Below are 12,866 nucleotides of genomic sequence, written 5' to 3' on the forward strand. Positions count from 1 at the left end.
TCTATATACAGTATAATCGTCTAAGGGGCACTTCCGTCTGTTTGTCTGTCTGTCTGTTTGTCTGTCTGTCACGGAAATCCCACGTTGCTGACCAATCAGCGACGGGCACAATCCGGCCGCAAATTCGCCCCTTCCTACTCTCTGTCAGTGCCCCCTCCAGTCAGCGCTCACACAGGGTTAATGGCTGCGTTACACCGCGTTATGCCGTGGTGTAACACAGTCCGTTAACGCTGCTATTAACCCTGTGTGACCATCCTTTTACTATTGATGCTGTCTATGCAGCATCAATAGTAAAAAGATCTAATGTTAAAAATAATAAACAAAATAAAAAATCATTATATACTCACCTTCCGTCACCTTTCCGTCTGCTCCTCACGACGCTCCGGTCTATGCATTGCGGTCTCGCGAGATGATGACGTAGCGGTCTCGCGAGACCGCTACGTCATTATCTCGCAAGACCGCAATGCATTCTTGGGACCGGAGCGTCGCAAGGAGCATCGGTAAACGCCTCGCCTGGATCCGGGGGCCGACGGAAGTTGAGTATATACTGTAACTATTTTTTATTTGAATTCTTTTTTTTAACAGGGATATGGTGCCCTTATTGCTATATACTACGTGGGCTGTGTTAGATACTGTGTAAGCTGTGTTAGATACTACATCTCTGTGCTGTATACTATGTGGGCTGTGCTATATACTACGTGGCTGTGGTATATATTATGTGACTGGGCAATATACTACATCGCTGTGCTCTATACTACGTGGCCTGTGTTATATACTTCATGAGCTGTGTTATATACTACGTGGCTGTGCTATATACTATGTGGCTTTGCAATATATTACGTGGCTGTGCAATATATTACGTGGCTGGGCAATATACAGTATTATGTGGGCTGTGTTATATACTGCATGGGCTGTGTTATATACTGCATGGGCTGTGTTATATACTACGTCTCTGTGCTATATACTACGTGGCTGTGGTATATATTACGTGGCTGGGCAATATACTACATTGCTGTGCTTTATACTACATGGCCTGTGTTATATACAGCATGGGCTGTGTTATATACTATGTCTCTGTGCTATATGCTACGTGGCTGTGAAATATATTACCTGGCTGTGCAATATATTATGTGGCTGGGCAATATACTACGTGTCTGTGCTATATACTACGGGGGCTGTGCTATATACTACGTGGCTGGGCAATATACTATGTGGGCTGTGCTATATACTATGTGGGCTCTGTTATATATTACATGGGCTGTGTTGTGTACTATGTGGGCTGTGTTATATGCTACTTGGCTGTGGTATATTTCTCTGCTGTATGTGTGCATCATGAATCATGGTATGTGTTAAAGAGGGGGGCCCACTGAGACTCTTTCACCCGGGGCCCTCAAAAACCTGGAGCAGGCCCTGGCTTCACTGATTGGTCACGGCCGGGCGTGACCAATCAGTGACAGGCGCAGTCCAGCCACAAATTGGCGCGGAATTTGAACCACACTTCGCTAATTGGTCTCGCCCGGCTGGCCGAATCCTGTGTATAAATTGCATTATTCTGAAAACTTCATAAATAAACTACATACATATTCTAGAATACCCGATGCAATGGAATCGGGCAACCATCTAGTTTACATAATAAACAGACATGGATTTCTCTTGAATAAGACATCAGATTGCAGATATGAAGGTATAATTTTATTCAGCTTCCTATGACCTACATGCCCATATAGACAGCTTGGGATCCCACTGACAAATTCCCTTTGATTGGTTTACTAGTTTACTATGAGATCGGTATTGTGTGTGTGAAGAGATAAGGACACTACATTGTAGGTCACACTCGGAATAAGGATAAGAAAGGTAACACCTTTATACTATGCTCTGGAACATGAAATGCCAGCGATATATAATCAATAGGAAATATTAAATGCTGACAATCAAGTTCAAGAACCCCGTTTCCTCAATGTAAATCCTCTTCTCATATGCTTAATTATGAGACTTTTTTATTATATAAGTCCTAACAATTACATCATACGTATTCTTTTACAAAATACATGTAGAAAAGCAAGGTCTTCCTGGTGCCTTCATCCCCAATAAATTATATTGATTTTTGTGCACATACCAGTCTGATAAGTTGATGACCTGACCATATTTTCATGTGTTACAGAACCCCCCAGCACCAAGAATGTTATGCAGTATATATTATGTATAATAGGTTCCATGTGAAATGCATCAGTCCACAGGCTGCGCCCCTGGGCAGAGAGGACAAGATATCCCCCTTCTGTCCTCCCCCACCTTTATAATTCCCCCAGTAAATATCAGCAGGCTCCGGCCCCCTGCGGCTATTGTAATGTATGTCTGGCCTGTTTTTTCTATTGGCCTGCCCTGTGTATCTGTGTTATATATTCTGTGTGCTGTAAATAAAGTGAGTTCTTTGAGACTGGAAATACGTGGGGTAGCAGTCAGCTTTTATATGCTCTCACGTAACCAAGGAATTCCAGCCAGCGTCCTTCATTCAGAATCCAGCAAAAGCAGAGTGGACCTCCTGAAACACGGGGTGGTACTGACAGAGGTACCCCAGCTTGGTAGACCCCGTTACATCATGTTTTGTAACTTAATATCTTCTCTTCTTAACTTATTTCCTCTACTTCCCATTTTGCACTGCTCTTGAATTTCGGGGACTTACAGACCTGCTCACCATTATTGGCACCCCTTTTTTTTCATAGACTGTACAATATCTTCAGAAATAAATATAATTGTACCAAAGTTGTATCCTCAGGATTTTTTAATTAGTGGTCCAAAGTAATACAGAAATAAAACATTATTTTTCAACTTACATGTTGCAATTTCAAAGAAGAAACAGAATAAACAGCATGGGCAGCAATAAAAGCACCCCTAACTAATACGGTACTTGGTTGCACACCCTTTGGCATTGATGACATCCTCCATATGTTTCTTGTAGCCATCTATAAGCTTCTTGCACTTCTCAGATGGTATTTTCTCCTACTCTTCCTTTGCAGTTTGTCCAAACTCTTGAATATTTTCAGGGTTCTTTTTTCCCAGAGTCAGATTTCAGCTTACCCCAAAGATTTCAAGTGGGACTGAGGTCAGGATTCATTGCTGGCCATTTTAAAACAGTCCATTTTTTTTTCTTTTTTAACCATTCCTGTGTACTTTTGGATGTGTGCTTTGGGTCATTGTCTTGTTGGAGGACCCATGATCTTCGACTCAAACCAAGTTTTCTTACACTGGGTAGGACATGTCGCTCTAAAATCTCTTGATAATCCTCTGATTTCACGATTCCTGCGATATGGTTAAGGCCTCCTGTACCGTATACAGCAAAGCAACCCCAAAGCATTATGGATCCTCCACCATACTTAACTATTGGTAAGGTATTCTTTTGCTTATAATTTTCATTGTGCTGTCTGTAAACAAACTGATGCTTTGCATTGCCAAAAAGCTCTAATTTTGTTTCATATTTCCACAGAAAATTTTCCCAGAACGATCATGGTTTGTTAAGGTACTCTTTAGCAAAGATCAGTCGTTCCCTTTTATCCCTTTGATGTCTTTTCTTCAGCAATGGTTTCTTCCTTGACTTTCACCCATAAAGCTCTGCTTGGTTTAGTGTGTGGCGCATGGTACTTGTTGAAACCATGACCCCAGACTGTTCCAGGTTGGCCTTTAGGTCTTTGGATGTTTGACGTGGTGTTTTTTTCCACCAGTCACTCAACTTTCAAAGACATCTCTTGTTTCTTCTTTCCCCGACGTCCAGGGAGGTTCTTGAGGGTACTATGCTTGACAAGCTTCTTAATAACATTGCATACTCTTGAAACTGGGATACCAAGGTCTTTGGAGATGGCCTTATAGCCTTTGGAAGACGTGTGCTTGCTAATAATAGCAGTCACAGTCATGGCCAAAAGTATTAACACTCCTGCAATTCTGTCAGATAATACTCAGTTTCTTCCTGAAAATGATTGCAATCACAAATTCTTTGATATTATTATCTTCATTTAATTTGTCTTAAATGAAAAAACACAAAAAGAATTGTCCTAAAGCCAAATTGGATATAATTCCACACCAAACATAAAAAAGGGGGTGGACAAAAGTATTGACACCATTTGAAAAATCATGTGATGCTTCCCTAATTTGTGTAATTAACAGCACCTGTAACTTACCTGTGGCACCTAACCGGTGTTGGCAATAACTAAATCACACTTGCAGTCAGTTGACATGGATTAAAGTTGACTCAACCTCTGTCCTGTGTCCTTGTGTGTACCACATTGAGCATGGAGAAAAGAAACAAGACCAAAGAACTGTCTGAGGACTTGAGAAACCAAATTGTGAGGAAGCATGAGCAATCTCAAGGCTACAAGTCCATCTCCAAAGACCTGAATGTTCCTGTGTCTACCGTGCGGTGTCATCAAGAAGTTAGGGCTAACCTCCCTAGATGTGGATGGAAAAGAAAAATTGACAAGAGATTTCAACGCAAGATTGTGCAGATGTTGGATAAAGAACCTAGACCAACATCCAAACAAGTTCAAGCTGCCCTGCAGTCCGAGGGTACAACAGTGTCAACCCGTACTATCCGTCAGCATCTGAATGAAAAGGGACTGTATGGTAGGAGACCCAGGAAGACCCCACTTCTTACCCCGAGACATAAAAAAGCCAGGCTGGAGCTTGCCAAAACTTACCTGAAAAAGCCTAAAACGTTTTGGAAGAATGTTCTCTGGTCAGATGAGACAAAAGTAGAGCTTTTTGGGCAAAGGCATCAACATAGAGTTTACAGGAGAAAAAAAGAGGCATTCAAAAAAAAAAGAACACGGTCCCTACATTCAAACATGGTGGAGGTTCCCTGATGTTTTGGGGTTGCTTTGCTGCCTCTGGCACTGGACTGCTTGACCGTGTGCATGGCATAATGAAGTCTGAAGACTACCAACAAATTTTGCAGCATAATGTAGGGCCAAGTGTGAGAAAGCTGGGTCTCCCTCAGAGGTCATGGGTCTTCCAGCAGGACAATGACCCAAAACACACTTCAAAAAGCACTAGAAAATGGTTTGAGAGAAAGCACTGGAGACTTCTAAGGTGGCCAGCAATGAGTCCAGACCTGAATCCCATAGAACACCTGTGGAGAGATCTAAAAATGGCAGTTTGGAGAAGGCACCCTTCAAATATCAGGGACCTGGAGCAGTTTGCCAAAGAAGAATGGTCTAAAATTCCAGCAGAGTATTGTAAGAAACTCATTGATGGTTACCGGAAGCGGAAGGTTGTGCAACCAAGTATTAGGCTGAGGCTGCCAATACTTTTGTCTGGCCCATTTTTGGAGTTTTGTGTGAAATGATCAATGTTTTGCTTTTTGCTTCATTCTCTTTTGTGTTTTTTCATTTAAGACAAATTAAATGAAGATAATAATACCAAAGAATTTGTGATTGCAATCATTTTCAGGAAGAAACTGAGTATTATCTGACAGAATTGCAGGGGTGTTAATACTTTTGGCCATGACTGTATGATATCCTCAGACAGCTCCGTTGACTTCACCATTGTGACAAAGGAACAGGGCCTACCATATGGCTTTTTAAAACACTGAAGTCATCATATTGGCCAATTCATGTCACATGGGCACCGACAATTAATCACAGGTGATTCTCATTCGTGATTTACCACAGGCGAGTCAAAATGTGTTTCCATACTAATTTAATGTAAATGGTGTCAATACCAGTCAATGCCAGTGTCACAACAAGCTTTAGGTATTTTTATTTTTCCCTCCCATTGCTTTCTGCTTGAAATTATTGTCTATCATTTGCTCTTGCGTATATAACACAAGTGCTCTATAAAAAAAACTGCTTCACTTGATTTTTTTTTTTTTTCAGGAAATATTCCACATTATGTACTTAAACTTCATGGGTGCCAATAACGATCGGCAGAACTGTAAAAATAACCTGTCACTAGATTCATGCTGCTCGAAACACAGGCAACATGAATCAGATCCTGGTGGCATAATTGAAGCAAGGTATGTTTTACTCTTGGCGTTTCAGAAAAAAAAAACAAGTTTGAAAATCCTTCTGAAGACCATAGGGAGAGATGGGACTAGACTAGTGATGAGCGAGTGTGCTCGTTCCTCGAGATTTCTGAGCATGCTCAGGTGATCTCCGAGTATATTGGGCCTGCTCGGAGATTATGTTTGGGTCTCTGCAGCTGCATGATTTACATCTGCTAGACAGCCTGAATACATGCAGGCATTGCCTGTTTGTTAGGGAATCCCCACTTGTATTCAGGCTGTCTAGCAGCCGCAAATCATGCAGCTGCGGGGACTCAAATATAATCTACGAACATGCCCAAGATACTTGGAGAATACCCGAGCATGCTCGGAAATCTTGAGTAATGAGCACACTCGGTCATCACTAGACTAGTCCAATGTGGTCTCCACACCCAGCTCCAGATGATTGACAGGTCTCTCCCATGTGTTGTGATGCAGCGATCACTAGCAGGTTGGGGAATACTCGCTTGGCAGAGATAAAACACACACCAAGACTGTAATTTCTTTAAAAAGTTCAACTGGGTTTATTACTCCATAAACCCCAGTGGCACAAACACAAAGTAACAGGACTGTGAGCATATTTGGTAGAGTCCAATATTCAAGCTCGCTCTGGAGCCAAACACACACAGTCTTTTTTACCTGATTGACAGCACCTTAGGTTTTCCCAGCTGGGCTTCATATGACTCCTGTCAGAAGTCCAGTTCCTCAGAACTTCCTGAACTTTCCAGAGTTCCAGCCAGCTCCCGTCTCATGCATGAGCACCTCCATGGGCCCTTTAGGAGTTCAGTCCACTCGTAGGACCTTTCATCACAGACCATTTAGGTGCACACACTCTCCCCATGTGACCAGTCCTCAGTCACATTGTATATCTGTAACCACTCCCACAGGAGGGAGGTTTGTGTGATTAGTCAGACCCTCCGAGCTCTCGAACTAACCCTGTAAGCCTCCCTTTAAGTAAACAAACACAAGGCTCGTAGGACCACAGGTCCCAGAGCAACACTACTTCAGGCTTACAGCGCAGAGTATCTCCTCTGCAACATATACCAGTCATTTACAATAATGCCAGACGTTGTCTCATCTTCACAGTTATGCCTGAAGCTGCCATGCATTCTGATGGCCTCAATATGACTCTGTGCGCATTCTGAGAACATACAGCCCCCCTAGCTGTAACAGGGGTCACTGCATCACAGTGTGTACATAGAGAGATTTGTCAATCATCGAAGTTGGCCAGGGACTGTATCATACTAATCATATTTCTCTGTCCCGGAGTAGCTCTTCAAACTATATTTTATTTGAAACACCACAACGTTTCAGGCTACAAAATACCTGTCTGCAATTGTGAAGCCGAGCTGCAATTCATGCTGTCTATGGTTCGGGCAGCGTAAATCTAGTGAGAGCTTTCCTGTAAGATCTTGCACACATCATTCAGGTTTGCCTAAAGAATACAGCTCTGACGATCATAAAAATATATTAATTAATCAGCACAAAATGATGGGCCTAAAAATGACTTTTGAATAAGCCGCGCTTGTTCCCTTTAAGAGCTAAAGCTCGGTGCGCTCGGTGTTTCTCAGCCTTTGTATTCTCATTTTTAAGAGATCAGCATCTGATGCAGCAAACTCAGTGAAGCAATGAACGTTTCCAGAAGGAACAAATGGATGCAAGTGGGATTTCCTGCAGAGATGGGGGATTATCTGTCATATGTTGCCGGGTTTTCGCTATGCTTCTGCCCACTGCTTAGGTCTCAGTGGCTCCATCATACTTTTTAAGACAATAAATTGCTGTAAAGGGAATACAGAAGACAAATGAGGCGATATGTAATGAGTGCAACTGTGGAAAACCTCTAAAAGCGCCTGATACTGTGTAATCACTAATGATGGGGAATTATTATCTAAATACAACATATAATTAAGTTATTTATTTACCGTATATACTCGAGTATAAGCCGACCCGAGTATAAGCCGACCCCCCTAACTTTGCCACAAAAAACTGGGAAAACTTAATGACTTGAGTATAGACCTAGGGTGGAAAATGGAGCAGCTACCGGTAAATGTCAAAAGTAAAAATTGATACCAATAAAAGGAAAATCAATTGAGACATCAGTAGGTTAAGTGTTTTTGAATATCCATATTGAATCAGGAGCCCCATATAATGCTCCATAAAGTTTATGATGGCCCCATTAAATGCTCCATATTAAAATATGCCCCATATAATCCTGCATAAAGGTTAATAATGGCCCCATAAGATGCTCCATAGACATATTCACCCAATATAATGCTGCACAAATGCTAATTATGGCCCCATAAGATGCTCCATAAAGATATTTGCCCCATATAGTGCTGCACAAACGTTGATTATGGCCCCATACAGACACTTGCCCCATATAGTGCTGCCCAAACGTTATGGCCCCATATAGACACTTGCCCCATACAGTACTGCACAAACGTTATGTCCCCATATAGTGCTGCACAAACATTATGGCCCCATATAGTGCTGCACAAACATTATGGCCCCATATAGTGCTGCACAAACATTAGGGCCCCATATAATGCTACACAAACGTTATGGCCCCATATAGTGCTGCACAAATGTTATGGCCCCATATAGTGCTGCACAAACGTTATGGCCCCATATAGTGCTGCACAAATGTTATGGCCCCATATAGTGCTGCACAAATGTTATGGCCCCATATAGTGCTGCACAAACGTTATGGCCCCATATAGTGCTGCACAAACGTTATGGCCCCTTATAGTGCTGTACAAACGTTATGGTCCCATAGATGCACCATACAGACACTTGCCCCATTTGCTGTGATGAAAAAAAAAAATCACATACTCACCTATCCGTCGCTCAGGCCCCAGGCACTTTCAATATTCACGTGCTGCTCGTTCCGGCGCCGCTCCATCTTCAGCACGGACGTTCAGGCTGAGGGCCACTGCTGAAGATGGAGCGGCGCCGAAATGAGGAGCAGGTGAGTATCGCGCAGTGCAGCGCTCCCCCTCCCCGTTATGCTTACCTGCTCCTGGCGCTGTGCAGTCTCTGCTTCCCGACGCCGCAGCTTCTCCCTGTAGTGAGCGGTCACCGTTACCGCTCATTACAGTAATGAATATGCGGCTCCACCTCTATGGGAAGTGGAGCCGCATATTCATTACTGTAATGAGCGGTACCATGTGACCGCTCAGTACAGGAGGAAGCTGCCGGCGTCGGGAAGCCAGGGACCTGCAGGGACCGTGCCAGGAGCAGGTAAGTATAATTAGACAGCCCCCGCTCCCCCTCACCTGCCGACCCCTGGGTATGACTCAAGTATAAGCCAAGAGGGGGACTTTCAGCCCAAAAAAGTGGGCTGAAAATCTCGGCTTATACTCGAGTATATACGGTACTTAGTTAAAAAAAAAATCAGGATGTTCTGAGAGATGAACAGTACTACTGGGGGATATATATACAGCTATGGCAAAAATTAAGAGACCACCACCTCAAAACCCTGTCATGGGCAGCACAATCTCCAGACATGAACCCCATTGAAAACCTCTGGAATGTAATCAAGAGGATGATGGATAGTCACAAGCCATCAAACAAAGAAGAACTGCTTACATTTTTGCGCCAGAAGCAGTGTGAAAGACTGGTGGAAAGCATGCCAAGACGCATGAAAGCTGTGATTAACAATCATGGTTATTCCACAAAATATTGATTTCTGAACTCTTCCTGAGTTAAAACATTAGTATTGTTGTTTCCAAATGATTATGAACTTGTTTTCTTTGCATTATTTGAGGTCTGAAAGCACAGTTTTTGTTTTTGACCATTTCTCCTTTTCAGAAAAAAAATACAAAATGTATTGCTTGGAAATTCGGAGACATGTTGTCAGAAGTTAATAGACTAAAAGAACAATTTACATTTAATCAAAAATATACCCATAAGGCCGGCGTCACATCTAACGTATGAAAATACGATCCGTTTTTTAAGGGCCGGGATACGCAGAAGTGTTCATGAACAGTGATCAGTTTGTCATGTCATTCTAAGCGAGGATGCAATTTTTTTTCTCAAAAAAGTATCCGTATGTCATCCGTATGGCGTGGGAAAATCAGCTGGCATTTTCCCAGGCTGAAGAGTTTATTTGAGTTCATGCTGCCAGGGGGTGCCGTCACCGAAGCTCCGCTCCCTGCATTTCATTCATTCACCAGTCATTTACAGCCGGGAGCGGCCGCATTAGCACTGCTCCCGGTTGTAAAATGTAAATGCCCCCAGATATGGATTACTGCATGGGACTTGACTGTACGGCGGACAGGCATGGTATATTGTTGCTTTTTTATTTTGCTTTTTTTACAAGAGAGCGAGAGCTACGCTTGAATTGAGCGTACAATAAAGACGTTAAAACCTGTGTGTTTATTTATTTCATTAAAAGGCTTTATTCTTAATGTGTGTGTGTATTTTTTAACCTTTTCATACAACTAGATTAATAATGGATAGGTGTCATATTGATACTTCTCCATTATTAACCAGGCTTAATGTCACCTTACAATAGCAAGGTGACATTAACCCCTTAACCCCATACGCCAATGCTACAGGGCAGTGGGAAGAGAGAGGCTAAGTGATGGAATAGGCGCCTTTTTCTGGGGTGGCTGAGTGCAGATGTTTTTAGCCAGGGGGGCAATAACCATGGTCCCTCTTTATATCTGCCCTCAGTCACTGGCTTTCCCTCTCTGGTGGAGAAAATTGCACGGGAGCCCACGCCAGTTTTTTCCGTGAATTAATCCTTTAATTTAACACCTACAGCTCCAAATTTTTACACACACACACTACTAACATTATTAATGAGGGACATATATAAATCGAACAGATATACAATGGTTTACTATGTGTAAACCTTGTCTTATATCCTGTCGGGTTCTGCAGTGATTTTATAGAACCCGACAACTGAATTATCGCCTATTCTGCTATCTAACTCTCTATGAAATATAAAGATATATACATATATATATATATATATATATATATATATGTGTGATATTTCCTTGCAGAGAGTGACATGATAAGCATGTCGAGGTGAGGAGACTTAAAGCCGCAATGCTCCTCTGGGAAATATGCAAATTGTCTCTTCAGAGAGGAAGAGGACTAGAACTGTATTGCCACCTATTGGAAGTAGCAATCCTAACAGTCAATGTCGACCCTTTAACGAGCCTTGTCACATGACTTAGGATAATAGCCAAACCAGAATCTCAATTTGCAGACACTGTGTTTCGGGGTACTGCCCCTCGTCAGTGCAAAGTGGAGATCTGGTTTGGCTGATTGAGAGGCGTCTGACTGGGATCCCACCTCATGAACAAATATCCTACTGTAGTATCCCTTAAATTTAAATGTTGTGCCTTTTATTTATTAATTTATTTGTAATCTGCCTGAAGAAGGAGCCTCTGTGCTCTGAAAGCTGCAAACATATATTAATTTCTAGTTAGCCAATAAAGGTATCACTCCGAGAATACTTTTTTCATCATTCGGCAGAAAAGTATTCACATCTGTATTGCAAATATATAACCAGCAATGGAGTTTAACATTGTGATTTCTGCACAGATGTGTTGCGAGTGCTGCAGGAGATCATCAGAGGGATTAGCCCGATTGCCATTCAGTGGGGCTAATCCTTGGCCTTTTCATACAGAATCTGTGGGAATAAGTAACGTAAAACTTTTCTGTGGCAGATGTATTTCTGACCTGCAGCCAAAAAAATCCTTGTGCAAGTTTTCAGAAACCTCATAAACGTGCATATGGTCATTGGATCTGATGCAAATTTCGGCACAGAATGTAAGCCCCCCCGCATAAACTGAAAATAAATAAAGCGGGGGTCTCATGTCCCCATGGACCTTGCTATGAGCTTAGTTTATTAGTTTTCCTCACTTTTTAGCAATGTAAATTTCAGTCAGAATCTATGTGATTCGTGACAGACTGGTTTTTTCCAGTTTTTGAGCGCTATTTTTCCCTGCATTTTCATTGGTGGAGAGCGTTTTGGCGGTTTTTATTTATTTACAAATCTGACTGACAGCTGTCATTACCTCAGTTGCTGGCGCAAGAGCAACGAAGAGGTACCACGCTGCCATGGAAAAGCTAGTCCAGGAAGTTTTAGCTAGGGCAGGGGGCCAGGATGGCTTAGACTGGCTAAAAAGCTGCCTGGCAATGAAGGAAACGCCGGTGGGCACTGAAGTTATCCCTCCTCCTACCGAACCGGAGGCATTCCCCCCACTTTCAAGCCCGGTACCTGCCGCCCAGCCAGCGTCGAGCGCTGTATCGCGCTCCAGGAGGTCAAGGTCTGTCTCAGCGGCAGCGGCGGATTCTCCGGCGCCCAAGCGTAGCCAACGTGACGCCGGAAAGAAACCGCGACGCTGCGCCTCAGCGAAGTCCCGCAGCCCGGCGAGAGATGTCGGCCGTCGCCCCTTAGATGAACCGGCAACGTCATCTCAAGCAGCCGGAAAGGCAGGAGTGGGGCAGGGCCGTAAAAGCGCTGCGGTCCCCTCCTGCTCTCTCTCCAGAGCGGCCATCTTTGCATCGGACCTGCAGGGAAGGTCGGCTCCAGCGGCTGCTGCACAGTCCTCAGAAGATGAAGAGGATCTTCAATCAAGTTCCTTCAGAGAGCCGCGCTCGCCTAATCCCATGGGCTTGAGCGCAGGCATTTCTGGTGAGCGTCGCCGGGAGGTACAGCCTGACAGGGGTGAGAACATTAATCAAATTTTACTTAATAGTGAATTGAGGGATTTTATCAAATCAGTAGTGTGTGAAGCTATGGGGGATGTTGTACCCACTCCCCCTCCCCTTCCCTCATCCGTTCCTAAGATTACTATTGACTCTATGCGTATCGATA

The 12,866-nt window shown here is 43.2% G+C and overlaps 1 protein-coding gene across 1 annotated transcript in view; it reads right to left on the reverse strand.

Annotated features, from left to right (window-relative positions):
- Positions 1 to 12,866, reverse strand: part of SYT12 (synaptotagmin 12) — a 253,619-nt gene that overhangs the window by 53,029 nt on the left and 187,724 nt on the right. The gene's annotated exons all lie outside the window — the stretch shown is intronic.

Source organism: Ranitomeya imitator, chromosome 9, assembly GCF_032444005.1.
Source record: "Ranitomeya imitator isolate aRanImi1 chromosome 9, aRanImi1.pri, whole genome shotgun sequence".
NCBI classification, from domain to species: Eukaryota; Metazoa; Chordata; class Amphibia; order Anura; family Dendrobatidae; genus Ranitomeya; species Ranitomeya imitator.